Source organism: Haliotis cracherodii, unplaced genomic scaffold, assembly GCF_022045235.1.
Source record: "Haliotis cracherodii isolate W230 unplaced genomic scaffold, xgHalCrac1.p SCAF_13, whole genome shotgun sequence".
Taxonomy (NCBI): Eukaryota; Metazoa; Mollusca; class Gastropoda; order Lepetellida; family Haliotidae; genus Haliotis; species Haliotis cracherodii.
In genome coordinates, this window is record NW_027266268.1 from 34,535,816 (window position 1) to 34,552,519 (window position 16,704).

Genomic DNA, 16,704 nt, shown 5'->3' on the forward strand with positions numbered 1-16,704 from the left:
CGGGGAACACCAGAAATGGGCTTCACACATTGTACCCATGTCGGGAATCGAACCCGGGTCTTCGGCGTGACGAGCTAACGCTTTAACCACTAGGCTACCCGACCGCCCCGTATTGCACAAGATGTAAGACATTATATTTGGCAATGGTGGATTGTACTTCTTTTCAAAGATTAATGAAACACATGGTAAATAGTAAAAGTAGTTTATTATTATATCTACACCGTTACGTTTTGATTCCCATGTTGAAGCGCGAAGGTTAATCCAGAAATCAGTTTGTACAGAAACAAAAGAAATCAGGAAATATCCACGCAACACCAATGAACAATCAAATTACATCGAACACACACATGATTAAGTTGATAAAAGGCAAAACAAAGGCAATATATACATAACTGCAAAAGAAACACAAGTTAAGGTTTTTTTGTGAAAGCCGAATTGAAATGTATGTAATAGATTGTTTTTTTACACATGCAGCGCAAATCACATGCAGATATACCGTGCATTTTACCCCTTGTCCATCCTTTATAAGCCACTATATAAAAAAGCACTAAGCATTTCACACTCGACTTTGACAAAGTACAGGATACATAGTTCGATTAACTAGTGAGTGAGTGAGTATAATTTACGCCGCTTTTAGCAGTATTCCAGCAATATCACGGCGGGGGACACCAGAAATGGGCTTCACACATTGTACCCATGTCGGGAATCGAACTCGGGTCTTCGGCGTGGCGTGCGAACGCTTTAACCACTAGGCTCCCCGACCGCCTGTTGGATTAACTAACTCCAGAGAGTCGATGCCATGGAGATGCCACAGGCCGGATCAACGCCATATGCGATGCCGAGGCACTTTGGATGTCATGTGTCTACCATCACCAGATTGATCGCAAGGCATCAACAGACAGGCAGTGTCCATAGCTGGCCTCGATCTGGACAGCCAAGGGTCACAACTCCAGGGCAGGACCGTTACATCCGGGTGACACATCTGCGTTAAAGACAGCCACGGGCAACACAGACAGCTGCAGCCACTCCAGTCCCCGTTCCACAAAGCGATCTTAGTGCTAAGTTGGTCGTAACTCCTATACTGTATCATAGGCTTACGATCAACGTTGCACTAAGATCGCTTTGTGGAACGGCGCCCTGAGTAGGACCGTTAAATCCGGGTGACACATCTGCGTGACCGACGACCAAGAGCAACAGAGACAGCTGCAACCACTCCATGTCCACGTCATCCCGCGGGGAGGAGGAAGCATCATGGTGTGGGGAGGCTTCAGTTACCATCACAGTTCTCAGGTCTTTATACCAAACAATTAGCATATCGCTGAAACTAAATTTGTTTTCTATACAAATGAATGTCATGTATTGCGTATTGCTTAGATATGGCTGGAGCAGTTAATACTGCCGTTTAAACAGTTTTAATTATATGCATTTTGTTGATCAATAGAGGGATATTAGTGGCTGTCATTTAGCTTACTACATACAGGACTCTAGTCTTGTCCAAACGCCATCTATCATTATAACATGGAGCACCATATGTTAGGAAGAGACACAAATGAAAAATGAAATAAACACAGACAATTGTTTAACAACAAATACATGAAGTAAATCTTACAATATCACTCTAAAAATACCTGTTACATTACAATTTCTCTAAAGCTCTACTCCACATTCACGTCTAACCTAAAACAGCATTTTGTCGTACAATAACTTATCCTAGATTTAGACACAGACTATGAATGAAATAATCATCGGTGGTGTAATCTGATCAATTCGCATGGTCCTTTGCAAATGTTGGACGATGGTAGTCAGTCAAGGATTATGAACAATGAATGCCAAATAAATTCTCAACCAACTTCTTAAAGATTCTTTCTTTCTTCTTTCTTTGGAACATTCCCAGACAGATGCCCCAAAATGCAATCATGTATATGTTGCATAACGCTGCACTCATCAATATTCCAGCTATATGACGGCGGTCTGTAAATAAACCAGTCTGGACCAGACAATCCAGTGATTGACATCATGAGCATCGATCCACGCAAGTGGGATACGCTGAAATGCATCTGGAAATCAAGCCTGTATTCTTGGCCGTTTTTGACAGATTCGAGTCGGCCCCTCTGTGGGTCAGCGGTTGCTCTTTCGTAGGCGACCTAATCGTTTACTAAGCACCGTGACAATATATATGTAATGTTGTGGATGATATAGTTTTGAAACTATTATTAAAGGCTCATTAAGTACTGAATTGATTCATCTGTCGTTGGATATAGAACTTTCGACTTTGGTGAAGCGCCATGGTTTGGGTACAATGGTTTGAAATGGATTGCCGATCTGAATTGTGAAAACACCGATACTAGCGTTCTTTTAAAATTTGGAGCCGAAATGAATTGAAATGAAATGAAGCATTGAACTTCAGCAACTTAAGAAGAAAACGTGACGTGGGCACCCATAAAAACATCATCAAGCCCACCACTCACTTTGACGCAGAAACTATGACGTCACAGTTGGCTGTCAAAAAGTTCCAAAATTCAAGGAAATCTTAGGTCTCAAACGACACTGTCTTTGTTGATTAATTTTCTGCATTGATAGAAAGTTGGTTGCAAAATATATCCTTGGAACAACACGGTCATCAACGTAAAAATGATAAGACTTTATACACATAATGTAAAGATCTTAGCAACGTGGTGCTTCTTCTAGTTGGTACGGTCGTAATTTAGCCTCGGAACTTCTTATAATAGTCGTCAAGGTGCCACATGTTAAAAAGAACTAATCATCAAATATCATATATGTCTATTTTTCAAATGCGGTATTTCCTGAATACATTACTGTCGTACAGTGAGTGAGTATCGTTTTACTCCGTTTTTAGCAATGTAGCGGAGGGGCACATCAGAATTTACCAGGACTTCACACATTGTGGCCATGTGGGGAATCGGACCCAGGTCTTCGGCGTGACGAGCGAACGCATTAACCACTTGGCTACCCCACCGCCCCACTGTCGTACAGAGATGGAGGAGTTGGAAGGAGAGTTGTCCCTGGGTCATCTGAATTTGTTAATACGGATCAGGGTAAAAGGTAAACACACTACAATTCGTAGAAAATCCCAGTAAGTAATCCATATTCTAGGCTGTTGTCAGAATCACTTTCCCGACAGTGCGCGAGTGTCCACACAACACCAGATGCTTCATGCCTTATTACTCGCTGATTGTTCATTTTACATGTATAAACATAAATTGAACTGCGCCTGGTGACTTTGATTTTTATCTTCTTTCCTTTGCTAACAGACAGAGGTAAAGTAAACATCACCACACCTGAGAGTTGTCCCTCTTTCACATCCAGGACCTGGTGGTGCTTCAGCAGGGTTGTGTCATCACTGTCAGTAACAACTATGTCTACAGACACCTTGTCCGCCGCCTTCCCAGCATACACGCTCAGCCCGGTCAGGTGAACACTGGCATCACAGGATATATACAACGCATCAAATGCATTGTGGAAAGAATACTTTGTCTCGAGGTCGTTTTGGTCAGGAGGTAGGCGAGACAAGTAAAAGACAGGAGACTTCCGAGATATGTCACAGAACGGGCGTATATCCAGGTCGCTTATGGCGTATTTTCTTAATAACATCAAGGCATGGGCATCACTTAAAATACCCTCATTGCAGACAGTTGTGGAAAATTCCATCATTGAAATAAATGGAAAACGAATGAGAAACAAACACTCTCCCAACACTTCTCTTTTCTCATCTGGAGTTACCTCCCTTCCCTGACGTCTACATTCAGCTTCCGCCCACGACATCACAGATCGGAAGATGCAAATCTCGTCAACTCTCATGTCATCTGCCTTCAGGATCAGCTTTAGACATTCCTTGCTTAGTTCACAGAATCCCTCGCTAGCAACACTCACCTCCGCTCTGGATTTAATTACCAGAAGAGCTCTGTCCTTGAGGTCTTCTTTATCAAACAGGACTGCTTGTTGTAGGAATACACATGCGTTGCTAGGCGACAAAGATTGTAAGCAGAACTCCTCACATTGCTTTTCCAGTCCTGGGACATTGTATTTCCTAGCAGCGTACATCAGACCAAGGACAGTGTTAGGAGTTAACGCGATCTCCCCCGTGTAGAGAAACCTGGTGATGAAATGTTAATGTTATATATAGTCTCACCCGGGTGTGTTTGGATATCAAATGTATCAACTCAGGCATGCTGAGACACAAGGGTGGGATTCTATTAATCATCAAAAATAATTATTTAGCTTAAGTCTCTGAATAGTAACACCAAGTGTCTTGGATGTAACTAATACAGCCACAGTTTCAGTGGCAGTGGGATTAGGGATGTCATTTGATTGTGATGTCATGGCCGCAAAGCATTGTTACAATTTCATTGATCTCACATACAGATATCTCTCATGGAAATGAGTTTTGGGTGAAACGTATCTTTTAATTGCTTACAAAACAGCTCAAGATATGGTGATATGCTGTTATGTCATATTGTGGGTTCTCGAGATTATGCCATGTCAGCAACTTGTTCCCTTTGTACCTTCTGTTATCTTCTGTTATCCTTCTGCCAGATAGTTCGAAATATACCAATAAAACATCTCAACTAACCTTAGAAAGGTCTTGAAGTTGTCTGTCTGAATATCAGGAATCAGTACTTGGCCCGTCTCGGGGATCGATCCACAGAACATCGCGTGAAACACGCAACTTCGGCTGACTAAAATGAATTTGTGAGCCTGGATTTTCTCCCTTTGATCTCCAACGAGGAAGGCCACATCAGCCAACAACGAACTGTCCAACATGTGCAGGTTGGTTTCCGCCAAGGACTTTCCACTTTGCCAATTGGCAACAACAGTTGCCATGATGTGTCTGAACAAACAAAATGAAAACACACTGTATTCCCTCTAAGGAAGACTTGATCTTTTTTTATGAATTTAACTTAAAACATTTTCGTGTTCTTGAAACCTTGATATTGGAGTCGCAATATGGACCAGGATGTGGTGATCGCAGGCTCTGATGCCGAGTTCGTCTTGATCACGATCCTTGGTTTGACAAAACCATACACTTAGATTTCACCAACACAGAAACCTGCTCCACATTGGGCTTCTAATTCCACAATAAGATGTCACACACTCACTCCACCAACACTAACATGTCACTCACACCACCAACACTAAGATGTCAATCACTAACTCAACCCACGCTAAGATGTCACTCACTCACTCAGGCCATCCACACTAAGGTGTCACCCAATCACTCCAACAACACTAAAGTGTCACTCACTCACTCCATCCACACTAAGGTTTCACTCACTCACTCCACCCACACTAAAATGTCACTCACTCACTCCACCAACACTAAGATGTCATTCACTCACTCCATCCACACTAAGGTGTCACTCACTCACTCCACCCACACTAAGATGTCACTAACTTCACCAACACTAGGATGTCACTCACTCACTCCACACAAACAAAGGTGTCACTCACTCACTCCACCCACACTAAGATGTCACTCACTCACTCCACTCGCACTTAGGTGTCACTAACTCACTCCAACAACACTAAGGTGTCACTCAGTCACTGGAAGATGCCACTCACTCCACCAACACTAAGATGTCACTTACCCACTCGAAGATGTCACTCACTCCACCCACACTAAGATGTCACTCACTCACTCAACCCACACTACGGTGTCACTCACTCACTCCACCCACACTAAGATGTCACCCACTCACTCTATCCACACAAAGGTGTCACTCACTCACTCCACCAAAGGTAAGATGTCACCCACTCACTCCACCAACACAAATATGTCACTCACTCACTCCATTCCCACTAAGATGTCACTAACTTACTCCACCAACACTAAAGAGTCACTCACTCACTCCACCCACACTAAGATGTCACTCACTCACTCCACCAACAGTAAGATATCACTCACTCCACCCACACTAAGGTGTCACTCACTCACTCTACCCACACTAAGGTGTCACTCACTCCCTCCATCCATACTAAGGTGTCACTCACTTACTCCACCAACATTAAGGTGTCACTCACTCACTCCACCCACGCTAAGGTGTCACTCACTCACTCCACCAACACTAAGATGTCACTCACTTACTCCACCAACATTAAGGTGTCACTCACTCACTCCACCCACGCTAAGGTGTCACTCACTCACTCCACCAACACTAAGATATCACTCACTCACTCCACCAACACTAAGGTGTCACTCACTCCACCCACTCTCAGTGTCACTCACTCACTCCACCCACTCTCAGTGTCACTCACTTACTCCACCAACATTAAGATGTCACTCACTCACTCCACCAACACTAAGATTTCAATCACTAACTCAACCCACGCTAAGATGTCACTCACTCACTCAGGCCATGCACACTAAGGTGTCACCCAATCACTCCACCAATACTAAGATGTCACTCACTCACTCCATCCACACTAAGGTGTCATTCACTAACTCCATCCACACTAAGGTGTCACCCAATCACTCCACCAACACTAAGATGTCACTCACTCCATCCACATTAAGGTGTTACTCACTCACTCCACCGACACTAAAATGTCACTCACTCACTCCACCCACACTAAGGTGTCACTCACTCTACCCACTCTAAGGTGTCACTCACTCACTCCACCTACACTAAAATGTCACTCACTCACTCCAACAACACTAAGGTGTCACTCAGTCACTCGAAGATGTCACTCACTCCACCAACACTAAGATGGCACTCACCCACTCGAAGATGTCACTCACTCCACCCACAGTAAGATGTCACCCACTCACTCCACCCACACTAAGATGTCACCCACTCACTCCACCCACACTAAGATGTCACTCACTCCACCCACACTAAGATGTCACTCACTGCCCCCACACTAAGATGTCACTCACTCCACCCATACTCAGAAGTCACCCACTCACTCCACCCACACTAAAATGTCACCCACTCACTCCACCCACACTAAGGTGTCACTCACTCCACCCACACTAAAATTTCACTCACTCACTCCACCCACACTAAGATGTCATTCACTCACTCCACCCACACTAAGATATCACTCACTCACTCATTCGAACAACACTAAGGTGTCACACACTCACTCCACACAAACAAAGGTGTCACTCACTTCACCCACACTAAGATGTCACTCACTCACTCCACTCGCACTTACGTGTCACTCACTCACTCCAACAACACTAAGGTGTCACTCAGTCACTCGAAGATGTCACTCACTCCACCAACACTAAGATGGCACTCACCCACTCGAAGATGTCACTCACTCCACCCACACTAAGATGTCAATCACTCACTCAACCCACTCGAAGATGTCACTCACTCCACCCACACTAAGATGTCACCCACTCACTCCACCCACACTAAGATGTCACCCACTCACTCTATCCACACTAAGGTGTCACTCACTCCACCCACACTACGGTGTTACTTACTCACTCAACCAACAGTAAGATGTCACCCACTCACTCCACCAACACAAAGATGTCACTCACTCACTCCACCAACATTAAGGTGTCACTCACTCACTCTACCCACACTAAGGTGTCACTCACTCACTCCATCCACACTAAGATGTCACTCACTTACTCCACCAACATTAAGGTGTCACTCACTCACTCTACCCACACTAAGGTGTCACTCACTCACTCCATCCACACTAAGATGTCACTCACTCACTCCATCCACACTAAGATGTCACTCACTCACTCCACCCACTCTAAGATGTCACTCATTCACTCCATCCACACTTAGGTGTCACTCACTCACTCCACCAACACTAAAATGTCACTCACTCACTCCATCAACACTAAAATGTCACTCACTCACTCCACCAACACTAAGATTTCAATCACTAACTCAACCCACGCTAATATGTCACTCACTCACTCAGGCCATGCACACTAAGGTGTCACCCAATCACTCCACCAACACTAAGATGTCACTCACTCACTCCATCCACACTAAGGTGTCATTCACTAACTCCATCCACACTAAGGTGTCACCCAATCACTCCACCAAAACTAAGATGTCACTCATTCACTCCATCCACACTTAGGTGTCACTCACTCACTCCACCCACACTAAGGTGTCACTCACTCACTCCACCCACTCTAAGGTGTCACTCACTCACTCCACCCACTCTAAGGTGTCACTCACTCACTCCACCCACACTAAAATGTCACTCACTCACTCCACCCACTCTAAGGTGTCACTCACTCACTCCACCCACACTAAAATGTCATTCACTCACTCCACCCACACTAAGATGTCATTCACTCACTCCATCCACACTAAGGTGTCACTCACTCCACCCACTCTAAGGGGTCACTCACTCTCTCCACCCACACTAAGATGTCACTAACTCACTCATTCCAACAACACTAAGGTGTCACTCACTCACTCCACACAAACAAAGGTGTCACTCACTCCACCCACACTAAGATGTCACTCACTCCACTCGCACCTAAGTGTCACTCACTCACTCCAACAACACTAAGGTGTCACTCAGTCACTCGAAGATGTCACTCACTCCACCAACACTAAGATGGCACTCACCCACTCGAAGATGTCACTCACTCCACCCACAGTAAGATGTCACCCACTCACTCCACCCACACTAAGATGTCACTCACTCCTCCAACACTAAGATGTCACTCACTCCTCCAACACTAAGATGTCACTCACTGCACCCACACTAAGATGTCACTCACTCCACCCACACTAAGATGTCACCCACTCACTCCACCCACACTAAGATGTCACCCACTCACTCTATCCACACTAAGGTGTCACTCACTCACTCCACCCACACTAAGATGTCACCCACTCACTCCACCAACACTAAGATGTCACTAATGTACTCCACCAACAGTAAGATATCACTCAGTCCACCCACATTAAGGTGTCACTCACTTACTCTACCAACACTAAAATGTCACTCACTCACTCCACGCACATTAAGATGTCACGCACTCACTCAGGCCATCCACACTAAGGTGTCACTCACTCACTCCACCCACACTAAAATGTCACTCACTCACTCCACCCACACTGAGATATCATTCACTTACTCCATCCACACTAAGGTGTCACTCACTCACTCCACCAACTCTAAGGTGTCACTCACTCACTCCACCCACACTAAGGTGTCACTCACTCAATCCACCCACACGAAGATGTCACATACTCACTCACTCCACCAACACTAAGATGTCACTCACTCAGCCCTTAGGCCAGACTGTGCAAACCTGTACATGTAATAGTTGTTGAATGCTTAGTTATTTTTAAAACAACATATAACGTTACTATGGAAACACATGGGAAAACACATGGTTCTGTGTAATCAAAAGAGAGCTCCGTTGTTGCTGTGAGACGAACACCAAGGTAGGTAACCATGGACAGGCATTAGGACTTCAAGTTTCGATTTATAAACACCAGCGTTCATCAGTTCCACCTGGCTTAAGTGCCCTGTGGATTAAATGAGCTGCAACTAGGTGAACATAATTATGTAAATGTCCCTCAAACACTTAATTAATATACAATCGTTGATGTAAATGTACGTCAGATTTCTTTACCTGTGTGTGTAACACTCGAGACAACACAACCCGGTCTTGCTTCCTGGTGGACGTCACGTGACATCTACAGTCTCACCGAAATACAAAGGCTGTCGAGCCCACGCCTTCAATGTTAGTTCCTTTCATGTCAACACTAAAGCAGTCTCTCCAAGGGCAACAGGTGGAGCTGTGTTGGATCCCCTGTCACATAGATATTCATGGCAATGAAAAAGCAGACTCACTGTCGAAGCTAGCTCTAGACAAAGCGGATATACAGCCTATTCCCTTAAGTAAACTAGTGATAAAAAGCAAAATCAAAGCCTCCATAGCAGAAAGATGGCAAGCACAATGGGGCGCAAGTAAGATCGGCAGATGGCTATACAAAATTCAACCGAAGGTCCAACAAAAGCCAAACTCATACTCAAATGAAAGGAAAATTGAAATTGCTATCTCACGCCTCAGACTTGGTCACAAAATGCACTATGACAAGGTTTGTTCATCTTGCAATCAGGCTGAAACCATTGACGACGTGTTACTGGAATGTCAAGACCATGCCCCAGCCCGGGCTAGGTTAAAACAAGAATTGCAGTTAGATCCGCTATCTGTCATAGATCTCCTAAAGCCAAGAGATGCAATAGCGAAGGCCAAGCTAACTTTATTTGTGAGAGATGGACAACTGCTCGAACGTATATAAACAGAGCAGCCAAGGATAAAATAGAAATCATATCAATGCAAAAACAGAAATTATGTGAACACCGAACTCACAATAGATATGTGAACCCTTCTCACACACAGAGGGACAGGTCAGCCGAAATTGCCTAGGCAGAAGGCGACCTCTTAAACCCTTTATGCAACAACAACAACAACAACAACAACAACAACAACAACAACAACAACAACAACGCCTTCAATGTTATTTCCTTTCATGTCAACACTGACGCAGTCTCTCCCGTGTTTGGGAGGAGTTGTGGGTCGTGTTTATAGGACACTTCTTTGCCTTAGCCACGTCTACTGTCTACTCTACTACCTTTAGGGTGTGACACTGTGACTATTTTATTTCAATCTGTCGAGTATTTGTATGGAACACTCACTGTTTGCATGTTGTGAGGAATAGCTGGGGCACAAAACCCATACACTTGTGACACGCGGTCATGAATTTCTTGGAGGGTACTTTTTCTCTAAAGTTAAAAACTTGATGACTGCTCGGTACTCGTTCTTGTCCATGTCTGTGTTCATTTCGACCCCTATCACGTTCAACTGGTTGTCACTAATGTACAAACGGCCTCAACAGACTAAATACACTTGCAATGACCTACTCAAACAATGTACTACATTGACTAGTCCACATTGTTATGGCCCTTAGTTGCAAGCTAGTCATAGAAAATAGTAAACCCAGAAATCGATTTGTACAAAAATTGTGAAATCAGGAAATAACTGCTAAAGATCAATGAACAATTAAATTACATCGAAACTAATCTGATTAAGTTTACAATCGTAAAAGGCACAATGAGTCAAATATTTGGCAGCTTCAGTATATACTTCACCACCAATGAAACGCACGTCAGGTTTCTTTGTTTGTGATATGAACAAAATAATTTGTGAAAAGAACTGAAAAGCAGGCAGTGTCCAAGACCGGCCTCAATCTGGACGGCCAAGGGTCACTTCTCCAGTGCAGGACCGTTACATCCGGGTGACACATTTGCGTGACCGACAGCCAAGAGCAACAGAGACAGCTACAGCCACTCAAGGTCCACGTCAACCCGTGGGGAGGAGGCAGCGTCATGGTGTGGGGAGGCTTCAGTCATCATCACAAGGCCCCTCTACACGTGCTCCGTCGTGGCACTGACTGCTGTCGTGTACAGGGATGCTGGCTCTTCGCAATCACTCACACCTCTCTTCCTGGGTCAAACTCAAGGCCAATTAAAGATGGTTGACTGTGATAGAGAATATACTTTGTTGATTGTGGACTACGCAATGTCATTTATTCAGTCCACTGTACGGGGATGGCAGTTAGCAGTAGCCCGCTGGCCGGGACTAGTTTTATTAATATTAAATCGGGCTTGTAGATGTTCTTGTAATTTCCATCCCTGATGTACCTGCATCACTTCCTGACACGACTCGATATAACTGAAAACTGTTCAAAGCAGCAATAAATGTAACACTCACTCACTCACTCATCCCAGAGTATACTCACTTGGCCATAAAATCTGAGGACTTCTTGAAATACTTGCCAACATTTCCCCAAGGAGGCAATAATTTGCTTGTCTTAATGAAGTTGTTTTACTTGTTAATGCATACTGTGTTAAATTTCCTAAGATGGATGTTTTATTGGATACTAGATTCTTACAGTATAAACAATAATAATAATGTTGAGTCAATACGAGTTATATTTCCTTCCTGTGATATTGGTAGAACATGTGTAATATATGTTCAGTGGCCTGGAGACATGTGTGTCACACATTGAAATGAATGTTGTTTAAGGTTGACAATCATTGTATGATGTCCATGCCTTGGAGTGCAGTGATTGCTGTATGCGTATGTCAGCAAGATCTTGTAGATATGTTTAATGGGGACCAAGTATGGAACAGACTCACATTTTATAAGTTAAGATGATCAACAACATGATTGCTGGAATTGATATTTGTAGGACATACCTGTTCAGAGTTCAATTCAAATCTCTGAAATGTTGGAAATTGATCATTATTTATTTAATATTCAGGTTATGTAATGAGGGAGAGTGTAAGTGGGGGAGGGTGTTTGTAGAGGAGGGTGTTAGTGGAGGGAGGGTGTTAGCTTGAAAGGGTGTTAGGGGAGGGGCGTGTGTTAGCAGGAAAGGGTGTTGGTGGGGAAGGGTGTTAGTTGGAAAGGGTGTTGGTGGGGAGGGGTGTTAGTTGGAAAGGGTGTTAGTGGTGGGGAGGGTGTTAGGAAGGGGTGTTGGTAGGGGAGGGTGTTAGCTGGAAAGAGTGTTAGTGGTGGGGAGGGTGTTAGGAAGGGGTGTTGGTTGGGGAGGGTGTTAGTTGGAAAGGGTGTTAGTGGTGGGTAGGGTGTTAGGCGATAAACATAAATACACAGGATGAAGTGTTTCATCAAATTCTAAAATGATGCTTATTGTGATTACTTTTCTCTTTAAACAAGAAACCAACTATCCAACATATTCCTACTCACCACACTAGTATGTATTCTTAACCTGATGTCACAAAATCTGTATTTGCTGTTTATGATATTAAATGTTAGAAATGTTGATCTGACTTCAGGAAATGATAATCATCAGTGACGGTGTTCTTATTTTGTGTTTACGAATGTTGCAGCATCTGGAGACATATATATCGATGCCCGCTTGTCAGCTTAAACTTAAGTACTAAATAATAAATTTCCAAGATCAACCCTAGGCTATGTTTTATCTGTGTGAATAATCTTGTTGTTATTGGCAACTGTTGTAAATATATCAGTGTTGTCGTGCTGAGCTAGTGTATAATCATGTGTGAATATCATTGTCATTGATACGCGTGGAGGAAAATGACATATCATTATGTACATATCCTTGTCATTGATACGTGTGGAGAAAGCGAAAATATCTTATGTACATATCGTTGTCCTGTATTGTGTTTCTACATGCTTCAATGTTTCCTTCTTGAAGGATAGTCCATTTTACATCCCTTTTGTACAAATTTATATGAATATCATATTGTACAGATATAAGTTTTGAATACAAGTTTAAAACAATCAAACAATTTATTTTCTGTAATGTTATTGATAAAAAAAAATTGTTTTTGCACCAAAGTTTACAAGCCTGTCCATCGTGTGACGGTGCCACAATATGCAGTGTACCTGGATCTCCATCTTCCCCAGGCAATGGAGGTAACTGACTATGGAAGTCCAGTTTCCACTCTTGCCAAACTAGGCTGGAATTCTGGTGTTACATTTTGGCTGGACTAACGAGTCAATGCAAAGTCCAATCAAAATCATGTTACGAACTAGAGAACAGGTTCATAAACAACAAGGATTTCAAGGTGCAGGTTTTGGTCGACTGCAGGATTTGCAAAGCATGTGTACCGTCTACTCTGCGTCGACAGATATTTTACACATCTTTTCATGTTTTAATCAAGGTGCTCAAGTGATCTGACGCACATCGCATGCAAACACCCTGTTATTACAATAGAAATGTTGATTATCCATCAGATCGTCCCGACTGGGCGCCATCATTTTGTTTGAAACAAAGGAAAGTGAAATGAGACATTGAATCTGATTGGTCAGAAGGAGGGATATAGAAGGGACATAAATCGTAATAGCCACTGATGGACCTGCGATCGAACCTGGAAATTCCAGCCAACATCGGCAAGGGTGGAAACTGGAATGTTACAGTCAGCTACCACCTTTGCCTCGATGATGCAGGATCTCAGGTTTCCAGGATGCCCAATTTTCCATGATAAAGGGTGCTTGGGGTAGCATGATAGTAAATCAAAGCAACAAAACCCTTTCCATATTCATAAGAAGTCGATTGTACGATTTCAGTTATATCATGAGCATGTGTTTATGAATCCCTATCAAATAGTGAGTGAGTGAGTGAGTGAGTTGGGTTTAACGCCGCTTTTAACAGTATTCCAGTTATATCGCGGCGTGTCAGCTTAATATGGGAGGAAAGCCCGAAGTGATGCAGGTCTCAGACGTTTACCACTTCGGTGAAACCCACGAGCACGGGTACGGTGCTGACAAACCTAGAAACATAATCGGGGCGAACCGGGATTCGAACCCACAATCATAGGTTTCTGGCGTGCCCAAGGGACGCAACTCTGCACAGCGAATCGCGGCGCCTTAGACGACTGGGCCACCCGTGCCCTATCAAATAGTGATGATACCAGGTGTTTGCGAAGAGGTGAGCGTATCCTGCCTCACCAGTGGCTCCTGTCACAAACACATGCATAGGCAAGTCAATTGTTCACCTAAAAAAACATGGGAACATATAGTACAATTGAAAATTGGGAATTGCATTGGACACATGAATCAAATTTGGAAATGTCTCTGACATAAAACCTTTTGTAATCCTGATAGAAAGAGCAAGCTCGATTGTACATCAAAAGCTGTGAAATATGGATACGAAATGCTGCTCCTGCAATATTGCTCAACATAAAGGTTAAGGTTGACTATTGGAAAGTTGAAGTCAACCCCCTTGTCATACAGTCTTGTTGGACCGCCTCTGTGGGCTAGTAGAAGAACGTCTGCCTGGAGAGAGGAAGATCGGGGATGTTCACTCCTGGGGACCTCATACCAAAGGTAAAATATGGTACTTGTTGTTACCCTGCATGGTGCTCAGCATTACGGGGCTAAAATAAGGAGTGGTCGGCTTTGAGTCAGTTTGCTGTGCCAGAGTGGTGTATTAATGCTAAATCTCAGTGGGATAAAGCATGGTATCTCAGTGGGATAACACCATAATATTGGCATTATTAATATTGGCAATAATACAAACAGACACACACACACACACACATGCACACACACACACGTGCATGCACGTCACTATATATGTGCAATAATCTTGGACTCGACATTAAACCCAATTTGACCTCACCTCACCTCGCCTCGCCTCCAATCTTGTGGACAGTTTTTTGTCACTCTGAATCTTTATGCCCGGATCTAAATATGGAACAGACAAGGCGGTCTCACTGGTCACCTAGATGAGGTGGCTAAATATTTGGAAGGGAATTGGCTTCTTGATCGTTTTTGAACTATATCAGCTCATCAATACATCTGAACTTGGTCAAATTTCCTTGTTTCAACTGTCGATCTGAGCAGAAAACGAATAATTTCTTTGATATCGCTGAACAGACGAAGAGGACGTACAAGAACAACTGATGTTTCTCTTGATGGTCGCACGGACTGAGACAGATCATACGATGGAAAGATTCAGAGGATGGATCTGAAAGGGTAATTATCATTGCAATGGAGCAGTTACAAAAGATTATCAAGTTCGTTTTATGTATTTTTTATAAGTATACCTTGTAAACAAAAGTTCTCCAGAGAATTAATACAGCATGTGTTCATGGAGCGTGGCTAGTTTATGTTGAAATTTAGATATCAAACATCATAGATGACCATCCTGGGCTTTATAGCTGCCAAAGCAAACAACTTTGATAATCTGTGTGCGCGTGTGTGTGTTGGCACGAGCGTGCGTGCGTATGTATATATGTATTGCACAAGAGTGAGTGACTATGGTTTTACGCCGCTTTTAGCAATATTCCAGCAATATCACGGCGGGGAACACCAGAAATGGGCTTCACACATTGTACCCATGTCGGGAATCGAACCCGGGTCTTCGGCGTGACGAGCTAACGCTTTAACCACTAGGCTACCCGACCGCCCCGTATTGCACAAGATGTAAGACATTATATTTGGCAATGGTGGATTGTACTTCTTTTCAAAGATTAATGAAACACATAGAAAAAGGTAAAAGTAGTTTATTATAATATCTACACTGTTACGTTTTGATTCCCAAGTTGAAACGCGAAGGTTAATCCAGAAACAGTTTGTACAGAAACAAAAGAAATCAGGAAATATCCACGCAACACCAATGAACAATCAAATTACATCGAACACACACATGATTAAGTTCATAAAAGGCAAAACAAAGGCAATATATACATAACTGCAAAAGAAACACAAGTTAAGGTTTTTTTGTGAAAGCCGAATTGAAATGTATGTAATAGATTGTTTTTTTACACATGCAGCGCAAATCACATGCAGATATACCATGCATTTTCCCCCTTGTCCATCCTTTATAAGCCACTATATAAAAAAGCACTAAGCATTTCACACTCGACTTTGAAAAAGTACAGGATACATAGTTCGATTAACGAGTGAGTGAGTGAGTGAGTGAGTGAGTATAATTTTACGCCGCTTTTAGCAATATTCCAGTAATATCACGGCGGGGAACACCAGAAATGGGCTTCACACATTGTACCCATGTCGGGAATCGAACCCGGGTTTTCGGCGCTTTAACCACTAGGCTACCCGACCGCCCGTTGGATTAACTAACTCCAGAGAGTCGTTGCCATTGGGATGCCACAGGCCGGATCAACGTCATATGCGATGTCGAGGCACTTTGGATGCAATGCATATACCCTCACCAGATTGAT

At 43.4% G+C, this 16,704-nt stretch overlaps 1 pseudogene; it reads right to left on the minus strand.

The window, feature by feature from the left end:
- Nucleotides 1–1,659: 1,659 nt before the first annotated feature.
- LOC139459227 (BTB/POZ domain-containing protein 6-like) lies at nt 1,660–9,659 on the minus strand (annotated as a pseudogene).
- Nucleotides 9,660–16,704: the final 7,045 nt, after the last annotated feature.